We start from the raw sequence: 19,278 nt of genomic DNA, 5'->3' as shown, positions 1-19,278 counted from the left end.
TTATTTAATTTGAAATATAAATATCTGCCATCGCAGATAGGAAGTGTGTGTCACAGTAGGACTTGGTCGCTGGAGACTTGTTTAAAAAAAAAAAAAGGCAACAATAACCCATTGAAACTCCGCAAAGCTCAAAATCATTATGCTTCCCCCTCAGAAAAGAAATACTATTCTTATTCCTAGGAACTTAAATTCCTAACACACACCTTCTTGCAGGCACAGAAAGGAGCTAGGACAAAACCCATTCCAGGACATTTCCTCAAAAAGAATACAAATAAGGTGTGTCACGCATTTTCCTGAATAAAATAAACATGATAATATCTAATAATACCGCCGCACTATTATATGTGGCCAAATTACAGTTGTGCTAAGGAATGAGAAAATCTCTGGAATAGAACCAGGATTGCTTTTTAATTGTCCATTAGAAAAAGCAAAGAATAAAACCGCCTGCAATGATTTCCTTTTGAGATCATGCACCTTATTTTTAAAATACGAAATCAAAAACATATTGGGACGCATGGTGAGGCTGAGCAAAGCGAACTGTCTCCTCTCCTCAGCTCAGACTCAGCAGCTACAGCAAGCCCACAGTGCCAGCTGGAGCCTGCCAAGGCAACTAGCATTGCACGAAACAAAATCTTCATTCTTCGGTTCTGAGCTGACTCCGCCGAGAACATCTTTCTCTCCTCACCTTTTCTTCCTTGTTTTCTGAACTGAGATCTTTCTATTCAAGGATGTTCTTCCATTATGTGAGACGCCCCCAGAGCCAATGAAAAACGAGGACACTTTTATTTCGCGTGAAGATTCCTCTCCCAGGGCCATATTCCATGAATGAATGGCTTGTAGGACAGACCGCTAATAATAAACTCCACCAACTGTGCCAACACAAGTGTGAGAAATGCACGGGGAGGCTAAGGCTGGCCAAAGGAATTCTCCCATACCTGCAGCGGCTGACTCCTTCCAAGAAAGCTGTTGAGTCTGCTCATGTACTCACTTATTTGCCAGGAAGGTATTCCTTTTAAAAAGTAAAAATAAATAGCTCCTACCACCTCCTCCTTGCCTTGAAATCACTATTTCTACTAGAAAATAAACTCGTAAACTCCATCTGTTAAGATACTGGAGAACTCTGCCGGACAAAACACACCGATATTTGTTGAAGGAGCAATCCTATACTGGCTAGAAAAGGAACTGGGAACAAGGAGGTCATTTCCCATTCAAATTTAAATGTCACCATGAAATACTGTTGAAAAATCAAACACATCAAGAGTGATTGCACATGTCACAGACTCATCTCCTCTGACCTCCCTAACACTTGTATGAGGGTGTTACTGTCACTGAATTGTCTGGATTCCAAAGAGCATTCTGGCTGAGCTCTCACCCACCCTGTGGATTAACTAAGACCATTTTTTTTTCCCTCCTTTTAAATCTCAGGCTTGTTTTCCCCTTGCAACACAAAAGGCTTTGAGTCCCACCTACCCACTGTTGATCAGCTGGTGTGCAAAGAAGAAAGCAACTTGGTTAATTGTGGAAATGGAACACATTAGAAAATACAGCCACATAAGTTATTTCACAATGTACTTCATTTACTGGATAAAACATAACCTTCCACCCATTACTCAAGCCATCTTCACACCCATTCTTTTCATGTATTCATCATCCACTTAACCAATATTTATTGAGCATCTACTATATCCCAAGCACTTTGCTGGACACTGAGTTTGTAGCACTAGAGAAGACACAGCCAGTCCCATCCTCTGAAGTGAAAATGCTCCTAGAGACTCAGAAAAAGACAGAGATTGTTTTAGTTCACTTTGGGAAGTGATAAAATCAAGAGGAAAATTATAACTAGGTAGAGCAATAAAGACTAATTTGAATAAAGTTTTCTAAATATGAAGACAGTGACCTTAACAAGTGTGGGAAAAAAAAGAGTCATGGATATAACATTTCAGGTTGGTTGTTCAGAGAAGGGCTCTCAAAGGCCAAGATATCTGAGTTGATTTTCTGTGAGAAGAGAGGCCAGGCAAAAAACAAAAGCAGGGGAACCTGGGTGATTCCGTCAGTTAAGCGACCGACTCTTGATTTCTGCTCAGGTCATGATCTCAGTGCCATGAGATATGAGCACCTCGATGGGCTTTGCGCTGGGTGCAGAGCCTGCCTGAGATTCTCTCTCTCTCCTTCTCCTCCCGCCCTTCCCCTGCACATGCACACACGCTCTCTCTTTCTCTCTCTCAAAAAAAAAAAAAAAAAAAAAAAAAAGGAAAAACAAAACTTTTAAAAAAGAGTAAAATGCCCTAGACTGAGAAAGAGCTCGGTGAGTGAGTCCAAGGAATAGAAAGGAAGCAAGTAGGCTGAAACATAATGGAAAGCAAAATAAGGTAAGTCTGGAAATTTGAGGGACTTGGAGGTTGGAATTTGTTCTAAATGCAACAGGAAGCCTTTGGAGGATATCAGGCAAGGAAGTGACTTGATCTGATTGAGGCTTTCAAACAGTAGAGTGTCTGCACTCCACAGAGTCTAAGGAAGGATCCAAGCAGGGTGGATTCAGGATGTATTTTAGAGTAAGAACAAGAAAAGGGCTAAAAAAAAACCTGCCTTTTTTTTTTTTTTTTTTACTTGAACAGTTGAGTAGATGATAAACTGAGACAGAGATGATGGTGGGGGGGATTACTTCTACTCTCTTTCTTCTAGGTGGGAGAGGTGGACATTCACTTATTCAACTTTGTCCCTCAGCAATCCTTGAATGCAAGAAAAATAGACTTTTATCCGCTTTCCTTATGTTCTAGTGTCCTATTTAAATCACAATATTCTAGATTGCTGGCATGCTTTTCTACTCCATTTACATCAGTTTCAAACCCTAGTTTAATATCCAGCTCCTCTAAGAAGATTTTGCTGATTAAAACTCTCCTCCTAATGATTATGCCTTATTAATATCCATTCTTTCCATTTTTATTACAAATCTTTTACTCTATTTTATACTTAGCTCCTACAGGATTGAGACCAGATTCTTCAGCCTTCCTCTCTTTTTCAGCCCCCATGTGCCCACCTCCCAATACAACGTATTCCCAAAGCCCCACTTGGCCCCGTGTTACCCAAGCCTGAGTTCTACCCACCCCCACGCACCTCCATCACTCTTCTCTAACAGACTTTCCCTCTCCGTAGCTCTACCTGCCACACTGTCCAGCCAATCCTTTAAGACCTAGATCAAGGGACCTCTTTTCAAGAACCCATTGTTGACCCCTCCCCAAACAGAGGTCATCTCTCCCTCCCATCCCCTAGGAGGCAGTGGAGTATAATGGTTGAGGGCTCGGGCTCTGGGGTCAGGCTCTCAGTTCACAGGCCCACCTCTGCCTGGCCTAGCTCTGCGCCCCAGGGTAAGCCATTAATATGTATAGATCTCTCCTGCTTTATCTGCCAAGTGTACATGGGGGGAGGTTCAGGAAGTAAGAGTACCTGTAACTCAAAATTGTTATGAGGATTGAGACAACGCACCTAAAATGTATCATGTAGCTGCCAACACATAGTAAGGACTGACTCTTCAGTGCTAGATGTTTTTGTTATTCCCTTTCAGCATTCTTTGGCTCTCTAATCAAAATAACAGTCTACTTTGTCTTGTGGTTGCCCTTAACCCATCAGATTAAAAGCTCTCTGAGAATGTAATGGTGCTTTCTTGATCTTTACATTTAGTAGATATTATATGAATAGTTATTGATGAATGAATGTGGAACATAAAATAAACAATTTTAAGGCTTTTCATTTTTCCCCAAATACATTGGCTCTTGTTAAAGTAGAAATAACATCTTTTCATTTCCTATTTTAAAATTCCATATTTCCCAGTGTGTACATATATTGTGTACATATATTCATATTCATACTGTGTATATATTATATACAGTCTGCATTCTAAATATTTGAATTTTCTGAATTAACAGACTCTTGTGTTCAATACAAGTGGCACATATAGGGGCACCTGGGTGGCTCTGTCGATTGAGTGCCCGACTTCTGCTCAGGTCATGATCTCACGGTTTGTGAGTTGGAGCCCCAAGTCGGGCTCTGTGCTGACATCTCAGAGCCTGGAGCCTGCTTCGGATTCCGTCACCCCCTCTCTCTGCCCCTCCCCCACTTGTGCTTGGTCTCTGTCTCTCAAAAATAAATAAATAAATGTAAAACAAACAAACAAACAAGTAGTGCATGTATCAGGCTACATTCACCAGGAATGCTGCCTTTAAAATAGAAAACTATCTTTTCACTTATCCTAAACACAAGGAATTACAACGGGCCATCATTCCTGCTCACAAAAATCTTCTGGCCTCTGAGGACCCAGAGTCAGGCAGGAGGTTCTGGTTAGCGACATGTGCTCTCTCATCTACATCAGTTAATGTTTATTGGACAGAGCACGGATGCAACGCACTGTGCTGTGTGTTTTGGGTACATTTTCTAAATGTGAAAACACTATGATGTCTTATATGTCAGGAAAGACATCATTCCTGTCTGTAGTGAATAATAAAAAAAAACATATCTCTATAGGTTTCTGAATTACTATTCATTGCATCTCATCTCACATAGGCAGGAAAACCTTGACAAGCTTTGCAATATGACAAAGACAAGGTCTAGTGGAGAAATAAAGGGAGAAAGTGTGGATCTGAAACTAAATTAAGGGTCAGTTGTGGCTTACTTTTCAAAAAAAAAAACTAAATACAACATGCTAAAATAGATTAAAATATAAACATGGGGTCTCTACATCTTTCTTCACAAAGTATCAGTTAATCTAGCAAGGATTTCTTATAGTTTCTAGTAAACATAATTTTACTGTGCTTTGTCCCTAGATTGGCCCATGTCTAAATAATTATAGATGTAAATCACACAACCCCACCTGAAAAATATCATTTTTCCCTAGTGATGAGCTGGAATCAAAACTCCAGAACAGGGGCACCTGGGTGGCTCAGTTGGTTGAGTGTCCAACTTCAGATCAGGCCATGATCTCACATCAGGCTCACTGCTGTCAGCCTGTCAGCACAGAGCCCACTTTGGATCTTCTGTCCCCCCTCTCTCTGCCCCTCCCCCACTTACATTCTCTCAAAACTAAATTTATAAAAATGAAAAAAAAGAACCCTCCAGAATAACTGTGCCTCAATACAACCCACTGCAGTTTTCTCTGTTCATCTGCTTGTTTCCTTTGTTCACCCCTCTGTCCTTCATTTCTTCCCTCCTTCTTTCCACCATTTGTGAACGATTTGGCCAACCCTTCTAGCCGACAGTCTGTGTCTTCAATCCCTAGTCAGCAGCTATATTCTATTCCACAGATTGAGCTATTTAACTGTGCAAGTTCTTGTCTCCAAAACACACTCCTCTTTTCTCGGTTGAGTTATAACACATACTTTTTTCATCAACTGCTAAAAAAAGTAACAAAGACTCCATTCTTACACACAACCTCAAGAATCCAGGATAATTTCTCATGTAGCATCCACTTAAACTCTTGCTATTTCCATGTCACAATCTAACTGCCTATGGCATATCCTGAATTCTGATAAAAACCCATCCAATTCTATCAGTGAAATTCCCGTCTCTTGATGTCTGGTTGACAAACTACCTAAAACACACCCACACTGAAACAAGTGGGTAAGAAAACCACCAAGATAACTATTGGATGCTCTGTTCTTAGTTTCTACATACTTAAAAAAATTTTTTTTAATGTTTATTCTTTCTTGGAAGACAGAAAGACAGAGTGCAAGCGGGGGAGGGACAGAGAGAGAGAGGGAGACACAAAATCTGAAGCAGGCTCCAGGCTCTGAGTTGTCAGCACAGAGCCCGACACGGGGCTCGAACCCACGAAGCATGAGATCATGACCTGGACCAAAGTCAGACGCCCAACCAACTGAGCCACCCAGGTGCCCCTCTACATACTTTTTTACACCTTCAGTGACTCACACCCAGTACAGTCTCCATGGATTACACCTTCGAATTAAATAAAATGCTGGCCTATGTCTTTCTGCCTCACGCATTCTTTCTCTGCTTAGCTACTTACTAATAGTTATTTTTTCATTACTGTTCCAAGTTAACTGCATGGCAAAACCCACAATCTCAAATACATAACTGTTCAACTTTATCTGAAAGTGGAGGACCTCTCCTAATTTTGCACCCCCTATTGACTCCTCAAAATAGTTTTAAGATCATATCCACTCTTACCCCTCCTGTTTGGTTGTTTTCTTTAAATCTCCCTCCTCAACAAAACAACATGTATTTAAATCAAGCGCATTTGTTTTAAGTCATCAAAATGTGTCTTTGCCGCTGCATTTGCTTGCCTTTTTGTCTACTGAAAAAAACTGAAACTTGGAGAGTAATGAGTAAAAGATTTCTGGAAGGAAAGACATTATTCGATATAGTAATATTGTAATAATAGAGCTCTTTCCCCACCTGCTTCAAAACCGACTCAGAACTTAGAAAGTGAAATGCAATTGCCTTTTTAAGTGGAAATTTAAATAGAAAGTAAAAAAGTTCAACTACTTTATTTCTAAGTAGTAAGGTGGATTCTGTCTGTTTTATTTATTGCTGAATCCTCATGCCTGGAACAGTGCCTGCCACATAATAGAGGTTATTTCAATAAATAAATGTTAAATGAATGAGCTTCTTTACCCAGAAAAATGTTGAAACTTGTTTACTAGCTGTCAAAAGTAGGTTCCTTCATGCATAAAAAAGCATCAGCTGTGTAATTTGCCCCCACTTCCTCCTTTTGCAGAAAGCCAACAAAAGAACTGTAACTTTTTACCTAAGGATCAAAGGTGTCAACCTATTGGCTCACACTACTTTAAAGTCTTGGATAACAGTCTTGGGTTATTTTTAGATAATTTCTTTTGTTTCAAGCTTGAAAAGAAGTATTAACAAAGATCAAAAAATAAATCACTGATTCAGAGCAGGAAAATGCATATTAAGAAGTTCAAAATATAGTATGTAGAGGCTGTGAGCTAACCTTCCCAGAATACAAGTCAGATCTAGCTTTAGATACTAAAGTACTATATCGGTCCCACTTGGGACCCATCAACATAAAAGGAATGAGGAGAACTTAGAGAGTTGAAAGTCTGAAAAGGGAAGAGAAAAACAACTTAAAAATTATAGAGTGACCCAGGCATTCTCAATGTCTAATCCAATAAACCGAGAGGTAGAAAGATACAACCAAATTGTAATAACAGAGAACCCTAGATAGTGAAATTTGGGGTGAGTTTATTCTCACCCACAATCTTCTGTATTTCCAAACATTCTCCAAGACGTATGTAAGACTAGTGCGGTCAGAAAAAAAAAATACACATACTTTTTAAGCCGGGAGGGGGGGGGGGGTGAAGAAGGGTAAAAATCACGTGATAGGTGAAGAAAACTTAAAGAATCAAGATTATACAGGTAAAGAAGAGAACACATATTGGTGACTTAACAGTCTTTGTAGTTTAAAACAACCATTAACCTAAATCAATTGCAAGACACACAGGATGGCTTATTTCTTGCTAAAACAAGAAGTACACACACACACACACACACACACACACACAAAACATATACACATGCGCATATATTATGCAGAGTTACAGGGAGTACGGCTCCTGGAAAAAGGGCAAAGGCACAAAAACCATGTGAAAAAGAAAAAGTTCCTATCATTAGGACTCATTTAAGGCAGCAACTCTCATATACTGATTAGATGTGAAGATGACAGAACATGGACAAAGGAAAAGGGGCAGGTCTTCCCAAGAGGACACAGAAGAATGTCAGGAAAAGGAGACCTGTTTAAAAGAAAGGTTGAAATATAATGCCTATTGTAACACAAGCGAGGCATAGTGTCCGAGGTGTGAACATACATTCTAGACTCGAAAAAATGTTTGAGAATCCCTAACCTACCGTCTTCAAGGCAAAGGATTCCGGAAAGCCCAAGATAATAGGGGATTGAGCAGTTTCTCTGGCAAGGTGATCAGAAGTGAAAGGTCTTGTCAAAAAGAAAGGACCAGAAATGAAGCTCTAATTGTTCCACAGGCTGACCAGAAGTGCTCCCAGTATCTACATATCTCACTCCAAAATCATCTGGAAGAATACGAACCCCAACCTAGTGTAACATCCTTGACCCATCCTGGGGCCAAGGAATTGTATTTCCTTAACAAAACTGTCATTTGTACCCAGTTTTCTCTCTTTCCGGTCGTCACAGAGATAGTAAATAAGAAATCAACATTATCCACATAATAAAAAGTGGCCTCTCTCAAGTATCATAATTGCAACACAAAGAGGTTAACCAAGAAAACATGCTTTTATTCACAGGAATTACTCTACCAGCGGAAATATCAGGATGTTAACTGGCGCCATGATTAATTGGGGAGATACTTGGAGGGCATATGGGGTTTCCCAGACTCTTTAAATAACATTATATAGGTATTTGTCTCCCTTTGACCTCATGACAATTGACCACATACATCTAAGATTAGAATGTTTCAGGTCAACTCAAACTTTCACACTAGATCTGGACCAAGCAAGATAGAAAGCACAAGCAAAACTAAACCTTCTATTTAGGACAGGAGCCCTTTCCAAGCTCTACAATTTCCTCGGGCAGTGCTACAGCTGAAAACACAGCCAAAGAGAGCGTTTAACAACAAATTCAATTGGCTTCATTCTTCATAGAGGAATAGTGTGGATTTACCCCAGCACCTACTATGTGTCAACGATTACACTGAACACGTCACACCCACTATTTCTTTAGGGTCCTTGGCGAGGCTGTTCAGTTCTGGCTACTCTCTCTCAAGTTAAAGCTGGGGAAATTCAAAGTTCCTTAGGAAGTCCCCCACCAGCAGTAGCCAGGGATTGAAGTCCTGGAGTAACCTAGTCCCAATCACTTAAAGAAAAATGAAGGCTACATGGTAAAATTGGATGAGGAAGACTGGGAAATTGTCTTATTATAAAAGGCCTGGTACTACTACTGGGCATCAGAGCAAATTCTGGTGGAGATGCAAGCCTGAATCATTCTCCCCAGGGTTATGGGCTCATCATACTTGGCTCTTCTACAGATCGCTCGTTCCTATTCTATCACTACCTTGCTCTCTCCATCTCCCTCTCTCTCCACCTCTCTCAGCTGTGGCCTCTGCCTTCCTGAGACAGAATGGGTACACGGAACCGGAACCGGTAAGAGGTAACAGATCAAAGAGCAGCATCGCCCTGCATGTCCCAAGCTGTTAGCCCTTGGGCTGACCTGCTACTCTCACTTCCACCCACAACCCTTTTGTTTTCTCTTGTACTGATCCTTGACCAGAAACCTTTCCCTATCCCCATGCCCTTCTCTCCCCACGGTCTTCCTTGCCCTAGCCCATCCCCTCTACCTGCATGGGCACTCACACACACATGCACACATTCTTGCTTGCATCCCTTGTGCTTCACAGGGCATTGAGTACTCAACACAGAGAAAAGGAAGCGCTCAGGCCTCACTGAAGCCACCTACATATGCCCCAAGTCAGAATCTCACTTGGTTTGGGGGCGGTTTCAAATATCAGTTTCACAGTCACTACTCAATACCACCCGAAGATCAATTTCATCTATCTTTTCTTTAAATGGGGCCTTGGCAGCCCAAATTTAGAGCAGGTACTAAAACCAGACAGAATTTTTTTCTGTACTGCTTCTGTGAAGAGGCTGGCCAAAGAGTATTAAAGTCACCCTTGCTGTCGGTTTCTCTGTTTTCCGCATCTTGGAACGCTGCACAAGTCAGCTGCACGTAAAACCACGCAAAGGGTTTTGCTGTCCGCACCCAATACCGGACAGGCCCCTCTTTAAAAGTCAGCATTGCCTCCCAAACATGTCCTTCTTAGTACTATCTAATGCTACGTGACGCTACGTTGCGCTCTCCTCCATCTGTCTAGGTAGGAGGCTCTTCACTCCGCGCCCCTTCTGGCCGGTCCTGAAGATGTGAAGGGAAAAGCCTCAAAGGTGGGGAGTTTCAAGTTTCTGTGCAACAACCAGGCAGCCATATCCTTCTGCTTTCCCCTGAAAATCAGGCATCACCTTATCGTTTCCTCACCAAGATTAACTCCTGCTTCCTGAAGAGTATTTCTGAGGTAGAAAGCAGAGGTGGTGAAAAAAGGGGGAGCTGAAAAGTCCAATCTGTCAAGCTCCATTTTAGAAGAAAGGAAAACTGAAAAGTGAACGTATTTAACATGAGCCATTTCCTGCACTCAGGAGGGAAGAAAGCGCGCTGGTAACTGTGTGCAGGAGGAGATCCGCACTGGTGTTATCTCTGACCTGCAGCTTAGCCCCAGTGTCTCAGCTGCCAAAAAGCTCCCATTCAACGTTGTGCTGAGTTCATCAATGCTCCACGTGTCAGGATCCTAACAGGAAAAAGCAGGACAGACAGTCTCTCCATTCAACCGCCTGGGGACCCCATGACAACTAAAATCCCCTCGCAGACCGTCCATATCAACCTTCGGCAGGTCAGAGCACGCAACCCCTTCAGAACCACAGGCTCAGGCCCACACCCTTTCCCCTTGTCAACATCGTCACTTTAAACAGAACATCGAGCCTTATCACGAAACCTGAAGTAAGTATGACAATTAAGATGGATTGCAAAGCCTGCTTGTGCTTCACAATTAACAATCACTTGGCAGCGGGTTCCACGCAACTGTTGGGGGGTATGGCAAGAACTTTATCCCTGCTTAGTGTTGCATTAGCATATTTAGTAGGCTGCAAGACATAATTCCTAAGATATGAACATATTTTTGTCTTTTTTAAAAATCTGCAATTAAGCTATAATATGTAGAAACTCTGCACCAGGCAATCAACGTGCAAACACCAAGATGGAACTGGGCAGGAGGAGGGGGGCAAGGGAAAGCAACATCTCCCCCAGCACTGATACCAACTTGAACCGGTGGCTACTTCCAGTGTCATGGACCGGCTGGAAAACTGTGGCTTCTTGCCGCCTACGGCAAAATTTACGGGGGGTGCTGGTGTTGCCCCACTGCTGCTGCCATCGGGGGGTTGCTCTGTAAGAGCAGAGCTACCTGCTTTAATCGGACACACGAAAAAAAATCAGACCCTGAGATGACCCCAGTAGTTACACAGCAAACTATGCACTTTTCAGAAAAAGCACCCGATTCTCAATCTCTGAGTAATAAACGATGCTGATAAAAACCACAAAGACACTTTATTCAACAAACATAAGCCCTCTTCATCAAACTTGCCATTATTTTCCCTTACTTTCTGACCCACCTGCCACGCCGATGAAAAGGTTCAGGGAGCACCCAAACTGGACCAGCGTTACCGGAAACAACTGGGAGCTACCATCCCAAGTTTCTCTGGTGTGTCTATTGTATATGCTCAAGCTTCAAGTCCAAGCATGCCCTGAGCAGGGGCCGGGGAGGGAAAGAAACGGAGCCAGATCTTTCTGAGATAGCCAGGACTTTGTCTTTCTTGACATCTGGGTTGCAAGGAGGCAGGATATCCTGCCAAATATATTACAGCTGGGAGACCCACCTTGTGATTTAAGACACTGCAGAATCTGAAGAGCACAGAAGACATAGGTGTGTTTTCTGAGAAAGAAGCCTCACCCTTTGCTTCTTTTGCAAAAGAAAACACGCTCGCGTGTGCGCCACCAGTTTAGGTGAGCGGCTCTCCAGTTGCATAAAAGAGAGCATATGAAAGCAACAAATGCAATTTAGCACACAAAGTCTTTCTTTACAAAACCAGTAGAGGAGCAGATTAAAGCACCTGGCAGTCTTGGCAAGCCAAAAGAAAAATCGAAGCTGTGACAAAACAAAACAGGTGTACAGGTATAAAACTTTTGCTTTCCAATAATGCCCCTCTCTTCACTGGAATGCTTTGACAGGTGCAGAAGTTCAAGTTACAGTAGGGAAATGGCAAATAAATACACAGCATTAGTGTCTGACGTGCTTGCTGAGCACCGGGGATGTTAATAACTGGCAAGGTACACTAATCTCTGATTGCAACATTTGGTTTACCTTAATCTGGAGGGACAGCTGTATTAAAGAGGGAATTATACTAATCAGTTCAAGGCCCTTGCATATAAAACTTCCCATTAGGCTTAAAGTACACCAGCTTATGCTCATTCTCTAGGAGCCTTACATCTGGTTCTGAATAAGGCAGCCTCTCATTTGCAAGGTACAAACTGAAAACAAGGGGGAGGGGGGCTGACAGTTGCTGGAGGATGGGTGATAGAAGAGTAAGCTACTAATTCTTTGAAATTTTTAACAGCACAAAACTAGCTTCTAGGCATCTTAATACTAAAAGGGGAAAAAAAAAAAAAAGCATGTGTTATCAACCCTAGGCCATTTTTTCCTGTTACCGGAGGTGACCAACATAAAATAAAATTGATGATGTCAGTCAAAAACAGCTAAGCACAAAGCTTGGCTTTGTTATCTTAAGTCAGAAGGTATGATAGGCCATGCCATATGGCTCTAATCCGCCTCTATCTCCCATCACCTAACAGGAAACCTTCATGTAGCATGACCTTATTTGGCTGGTTCCAGGTTAGGGCTGCCCAAAGGGGATTTTTCTGTTTCTGCTATATCCAAAGGTTTATGTTGATTTTTTTCTGAGCCCTGCAAACTATAAATCCGACTGATTACTCTGCACTCTTTTGCTTGACTGAGCCTTTACAATCAGACATCCCCGTTAACAATAAGCTCCTAATGAATCAAACATCTATGGCATTAGTTTCACCTAGCTGCCTCTTTCCCATGCACTGTGCTGCTTTGTCAGACCTGGTTTGATGAGAAAAGCTAGTGACACTTGCTGCACCTATTGATAAACAATTCAGTAATGAGGGGCATAACAAAAATTACCTAAAACAACCTGATTAAAAATGACAGGCAAGGCTTACTCCCTTGCTCTACGGCGAAGGTAACTCCGGTTCTGCGTAGGGAAAATAATGAGGTAAAATAAAATTTCCTTCTTAGCAAGGAGTTCACTTCTGAATGTGTGTTGATGAGGAGATTCAGTTTTTCCAGTGATGTTTTCCACTCTTTCAGGTTATATGATTACCAGTAACGTTAGGGACTCATCGAATTCGGGATGGTTGCCTTTCAACTTTCCGAGACGAATTCCCTGCTTTTTCTACTTAAACTTTCAGAATAATCAAACTTTCTTTCTTAAATGTGAGTTTAGTCATTGAGAAATTCAATAGTATAATGCTAATAATTAGGGAAGTATAGTGTGGGCACAAAAGAGAAATTCTAAGATACCAAAAAAAAAAAAGTTTTGGAACAAAGTAGGAGAAACTTCATGGACAAAATCATCTCCCTAAAAGGAATAATTTAACCTTACCATGGACATGGAAGCGCCTTTTATTGGGGTCACCCGGAGGACCTTTGCAACTTCGAAACAAGCTTATACCCAGAGGAGGCCAGGCTCTTGTGAAAGCTTGATTCAAAGACAGAAATGTGTGGGTTTTGCAATTGTGTGGCATCATGCTGGGAGGGTTTCCATCAGTGCACAGATGCACTTGAAAATCAAATATGGACATGGGGAATGTTTTTTGGAGATGGAAAATGAGTGCTGATGACATGTTTATACTTCGCAGATGGATCCAGTACAGAACCATTTTTTGTAAAGAAACAATACCCACCATTTGCTAAAAAAAAAAAATTTTTTTGAGCAGCTACAAAATGGTGGCACAAAAAGTGAATATTCCCGTCATATATGCTCCACCTGTTTCTCGGTCTTACAACTGTCTTCCATCCTGACCGTAATCAATGACTGCTGTAGTCTTATTTTCTTTTCAAATGTTATCCAAAAGAATATGAAAAAAGAAACACAATACACAAAGGCATTTGGAAGAGCAAAATGATTTGAAATTAATTTGCCACATATGAAAAATTGGAAAATGACAAATGCTATTAAGTAACAAATGCTGAATTGAATCCTAAAAAATTCATTTTAATTGGCATATTTTCTCCCTAAATTTGATATCAAACCAATTTTTGAATGTTTTCTATCTAGAGTCTAGAATGTCTCCTCTATTCCTTCTTTTGGCCCCACCTTAGATCACTTAGGTATTTGTAACTCTGGAAATTACAATGCTTAGCATGGTGTTAATACTGTTTACTGCCTGGGTGGCTCAGTCAGTTGAGCATCTTACTGTTGGTTTCAGCTCAGGTCATGATCTCACTCACAGTTGGTGGGTGTGAGCCCCACATCTGGCTCTGCCCTGGCAGCACAGAGTCTGCTTGGGATTCTCTCTCTCTCTCAATCTCTCTCTCTGCCCCTCCCCTGCTTGCACTGTCTCTTTCCCAAAATAAATAAATAAAACTTAAATTTTTTTTCTTTAAAGAAATACTATTTATTGCCTTATTATTGGCACATTATAATGATGAGTAGTTCCTAGTGACAAATATCAACCATAATGACATGGAAAGGCACAATATGTATGGGATATGGGTTTGTAAGAAGATAACCTAAAGCATTTAAGTGTTGAAAAACATTATTAGTAACATTGCAAACTTTGCTCGATAAAAGCTATCAGAATAGTCAAATCTTAACTTACTGAGACCATCAATAATATTGAAACTTGCCATCCCAAGTGTGAAATAGTGACAAAGTGACCCACCTCAAAGATACAGCAATTATACAACAATAAGGAAGCTATGGATCTGAAATATAAAAGTTAATAATTTTTTAAAACAGCAAATTCTGAACACATTTTCAGACTTGATGAATGAGTATGTGTTTCAAGTGTTTCAAATAATACGCGACACTAAATTTGTTTCTTACTTTTGGTCAGACAAATTAACTTTTCTTGATGTTTTACCTTTCTTGCCATCTGTCTTCCTAACCTACTGAATTTCACAGCTAGCCTTTAATCAATCATATTTTTTATTCTAAGTATCAGTCCAAGATTAAGAATTAGAAATAGACTCTGAGTCACAGCAAACGGTCATACAGCCTGAGACTAGATAACAAAATCTTGAGAATCTACATAAGTCGACATGTTCTTTCAACCCTGTAGTTTCTGGCAGTGTACCAAACATAAATCGACAGTTCTACGTTCTATGATTCTGCCCCTTGTTATCATCCTGAAACTAACAAAAGCCTGTGTACCCTTCTCTAAATGAAGCAAGCCTTTATCTTTATTGTTGGATTTTTGACACATGTGAACAAGGCCAAAACATTTATAAATTCTTAATTATTTCTTGCCTGTCCGTAAAAAAAACAAAAGTTTTAATCATAAACTTAAGGTAGTCTTAGAGTTCCACAGAAAATGTTAGTACTCATCCTAAATAAAACTTGTTAAACTTTGAAATGGTCAAGAAAAATGAAAGTATATCTTTCCAGTTAGAGTATATATGAGGTCATTGCGTTCCTAATCAACTTTCGGCAAATGCATAGAACAGAGAGCTCAGAAAAAATAAGAGATCATTTGTTTCTATTTCTTTATTTAAGATATTAGGGAAAGGAGATGTGAGAAGTAATAAAACTAATCTAGTTCACTTAACTAGATTGCTGGGAAATCAGATTTCCTGAGGTCTGCTTTATTCTACTAAACCATTCTGTTTGCAAATCTTGTAATATTTAGTTAGAATGGACTAATGTTATTGGTCACCTATTCTCTAAGTACTATATTAAGTATATTATAAAATAATATGGTGTTCAGATATCATCACACTTAGAGAATAATTGTATAACAATATAAAAATTAATAAGCTACATTCTACCAGTGCCTAAATTGTTGCCTAGATGTAAAGTCAGCACCTCACTAAGATAACTATACTACTGGTCTATAAGTTAATTATGGGATAATACAATCCCTTGTCCCTGGTGACAAGCAGAAGTTATGTAAGGGTGCTGTTAACCAAAGAACAGCTAAATACAGGGCCCCTGTATGTTGGTCTGGCCTCTAGACCAGAGGGATCCAGGGACAAAACACTCTGTAATCCTAACCAAGCTGCTCATCATTCGTCTAAGGAAGAACTAGTGAGCTTTTCTACATCAAAGTCAAACCTGACTTGCATGGTAGTCAAAAGGTCAGCTTTTTAAAACTTGAAGTTCATTACAGTCCACTGTTTTCTTCTTGATATCTGCTACACAGAAAGAACAGCCAATATTCCAAAGTAAAGTCATCTCTACTTAAGAAAGTGGAAGCAATCTTCCTGAGTCCTAGCGTTTACAGGTAGGACAGCCTGGCTATGCTACAAGCATCTTGGCCTACTTCCCAAAGTGCTCATTGGTGTCTGGGTGTCTGAATAGTAGCTGGTGGATTTCCATGGCTTGTCACCACTATCCCTAACTTCCGGTAGTAGTCCCAACTCTGCCAGCAGTTATACGTAACGTATGTGTGAGAAGAAAATATGCTTCTTTTTGCTGGGAAAGGGTTTGGGTTCATCAGACCTTTAAACCCCAAGGATGAAAAAGAGTTCTGAATCAAATAACGTGGAGGCATGGGTACAGAGAAAACTTTTCCATCAGTAAAAGTTAAAATTCACAGATGTCTTCCTAATAACGATACTGAATAGCTTACTTCACATATGTATCATCCATGGTATTTATCCCACACCTTTAAGTGGGTTGGGTGCTATTAACCAAAGATCAACTTAAACACAGGGAGACTGAATGTCAGATACGGTTTTAGGCATTTTGAGACAAGATGCCCTGGACTGTCCTAAATTTGGTCTAGAAATATTCTGGATGGAGTCTGTTCCCACGGTTAGCATTAGTTATGTAAGGGTGTATATGAGTCTAATTTTTCGAACTGGGTCGGTTGTGTAGTTCATGTTTATTCACATATTATCTGCACTGATTCATATATCCTAATCTTAATTAGCATTTAGACATAGTAACTGGTATATAACTAAACATATAATAATCATATTCTTTTATGTTACTTACATTTTAAGTTATCCATTAAAATTCAGCCAGTCAAAATAATCTGTAGGCAAGAAGAAGTTTGGTTCTCATGTACGAAGAACTTAAAAAATATATCCTTTGGGGCTCCTGGCTGGCTCTGAAAGTAGAGCATGCGACACGTGATCTCAGGGTCATGAGTTCAAGCCCCACCTTGCACCTAGAGCTTACTTTAAAAAAAAAATCCTTCGAGTAGAATTTTAGACATTTATACCCATACTGAGAGGTTCCTTTAGTTTCTATGGAATCTGTGTGAAAGTAGTTTCATCCAGTATGTTGAATGCCAGAACACTAGACTCCTCTTTTATCGTCTGCCATCCAATAGACAAAACCGACTTTTTCTTGTTACATAGCTTCCATTAGTAACCATGGAACGATCCAGTACATCTGATATTATTTTCTTGGTGTAGGTAATGCTGCCAGTGATGATGGCCCTGAGATTGTGGTACTTTCTGCTTTCACACTTGAGGGCCTACCAGTTACTATAGTTGCCACAAGAAACTAACTAACCAACATCTCTTGTATTGTTCTAAACAACCTCATGAAGTCTTTAGAAACTGTCACATAGTTGCATCCCGTCACAGAATGTGATGTTCTACCACTAAAAAGTTGGGAAGATTTGTATGGGTAAACCCCCACCTCTACATCAATGGATGCAATGGGATAAAGATGATAGGTTTATAGAATTGATCCCAACATGTAGTCAGTTCATAAGGAGGTCAAAATTATAATAGTTATGAAATATGTTAACTTTGAGAAGATTGAGACAGTCAGACAGAGGAACCATTTCCCCCAAGCTAAGTTGTAAAGAAGGGCTACTAACCCTTTCATTCTTTTCTAAGTGGAGAACAGATCTTCTCCAGGCTGTTCTGAGTAGCCTCTCCCTGTCTCCACAGAGGCTTCACTTGACCTTTGCAATCTAGCACACCCAGACCTTTCTAATCATGTGCATATTGTAACATCAGATGAAATCTTTCCCCTTCCCTTTGCCTCCAATAGTCTTAAATTACCTGAAGTCACCATATTTCATTGAGAACCATGTTATTACATTATTCTAGACACTGTCTTAAATTATATGACACTGTTGGAACTTTTACTTTTTTCAGGTAACAAATCTTTTTTTTTTTTTTAATTTTTTTTTTTTCAACGTTTATTTATTTTTGGGACAGAGAGAGACAGAGCATGAACGGGGGAGGGGCAGAGAGAGAGGGAGACACAGAATGGGAAACAGGCTCCAGGCTCTGAGCCATCAGCCCAGAGCCTGACGCGGGGCTCAAACTCACGGACCGCGAGATCGTGACCTGGCTGAAGTCGGACGCTTAACCGACTGCGCCACCCAGGCGCCCCTTCAGGTAACAAATCTTAAAAGATGCTAAAGTCCATTGTTTAGTAAAGCAGATGACTAAATATTGGAGCTGTCTGAAGTCACTTTAAACTATATCCTATAATACTACAATTAATTCATTCAGTGTATACTCATCAAGTCCTGCCATGTGTAAGGCACTGTGAGCCGGAAAAGATAGAAAGTAGTGGAGCTCCAGGTCTCATGAAGAAACCAATACTCCAAATTATTGTTCAGTCATAAGTTGATAAAGGAGGCTTTTTTGCTTTCTGTTGGCATATGAATATTTATTACTGCCATATTTCATGAACCAAATTTAAGATCTTGGTCTTTCCTTCTTGTTTCATATACAGCCAAAAGAGAGAGATTGACTATTTGAACAACCTTACAGGTGCCTTGGTGGCTCAGATGGTTGAGTGTCTGACTCTTCATTTCGGGACAGGTCATGATCCCAGGGTCATGGGATTGAGCCTCACATAAGGTTCCACGCTGACCATGAAGTCTGCTGAAGATTCACTCCCTCTCTTCCTCTGTTCCTCTCCCTCTCTTGTGCTCTATTTCTCAAATGAATGAATGAATGAATGAATGAATGAATGAAACAACCTTCAGGCAGACTCCAGGAATGTCACCAACACCATGACCTTTGTGACCAAATCTAGCAACCAGAACTTCACTATTTTCCTCAATAAAACTCCAGCGACCATCATTCAAGAAAAGGACTGTGATTTTTTTTTTTTTCCTGTTCTTGATCAGCTGGACCCTGACACACTTTCTAATGGCAGAATTTGACTGTGTGGCTTCAACACCTAGTTTTTCCAGTACAATTTTCTACTACAATTCTCTTTGCACGGGAAGTACCCCCAAAAGATTTCGCCTTCAGGGCTGTGCCCAAATGAGCTTTCTTGTACCATTCACCATGCCACTTCCAATCTCACCGGTGGTGACACAGCTTCCCAGAAGTATGAAGACCACTACCCTTTCCCACCTTGCTGGCACCACAGGCCTGAGCAAAAGAGCAGAAGCTTTTTAAAAAATAATTTGCCTTATTTGGTACAAGCCAATTTTTGTCCCTCCCTCCTATC

At 40.6% G+C, this 19,278-nt stretch overlaps 1 long non-coding RNA gene across 1 annotated transcript in view; it reads right to left on the bottom strand.

Annotated features, from left to right (window-relative positions):
- Window positions 1–19,278, bottom strand: part of LOC122481307 — a 40,256-nt gene that overhangs the window by 13,877 nt on the left and 7,101 nt on the right. The window contains exon 4 of the long non-coding RNA XR_006296817.1: window positions 16,840–16,954. This is a non-coding gene — a long non-coding RNA (uncharacterized LOC122481307). The remainder of the gene's footprint in view (window positions 1–16,839; window positions 16,955–19,278) is intronic.

This window comes from Prionailurus bengalensis, chromosome C1 (assembly GCF_016509475.1).
Source record: "Prionailurus bengalensis isolate Pbe53 chromosome C1, Fcat_Pben_1.1_paternal_pri, whole genome shotgun sequence".
Taxonomy (NCBI): Eukaryota; Metazoa; Chordata; class Mammalia; order Carnivora; family Felidae; genus Prionailurus; species Prionailurus bengalensis.
Note: the sequence above shows the minus strand (reverse complement) of the source record. Positions and strands in the feature narration are given on the sequence as shown.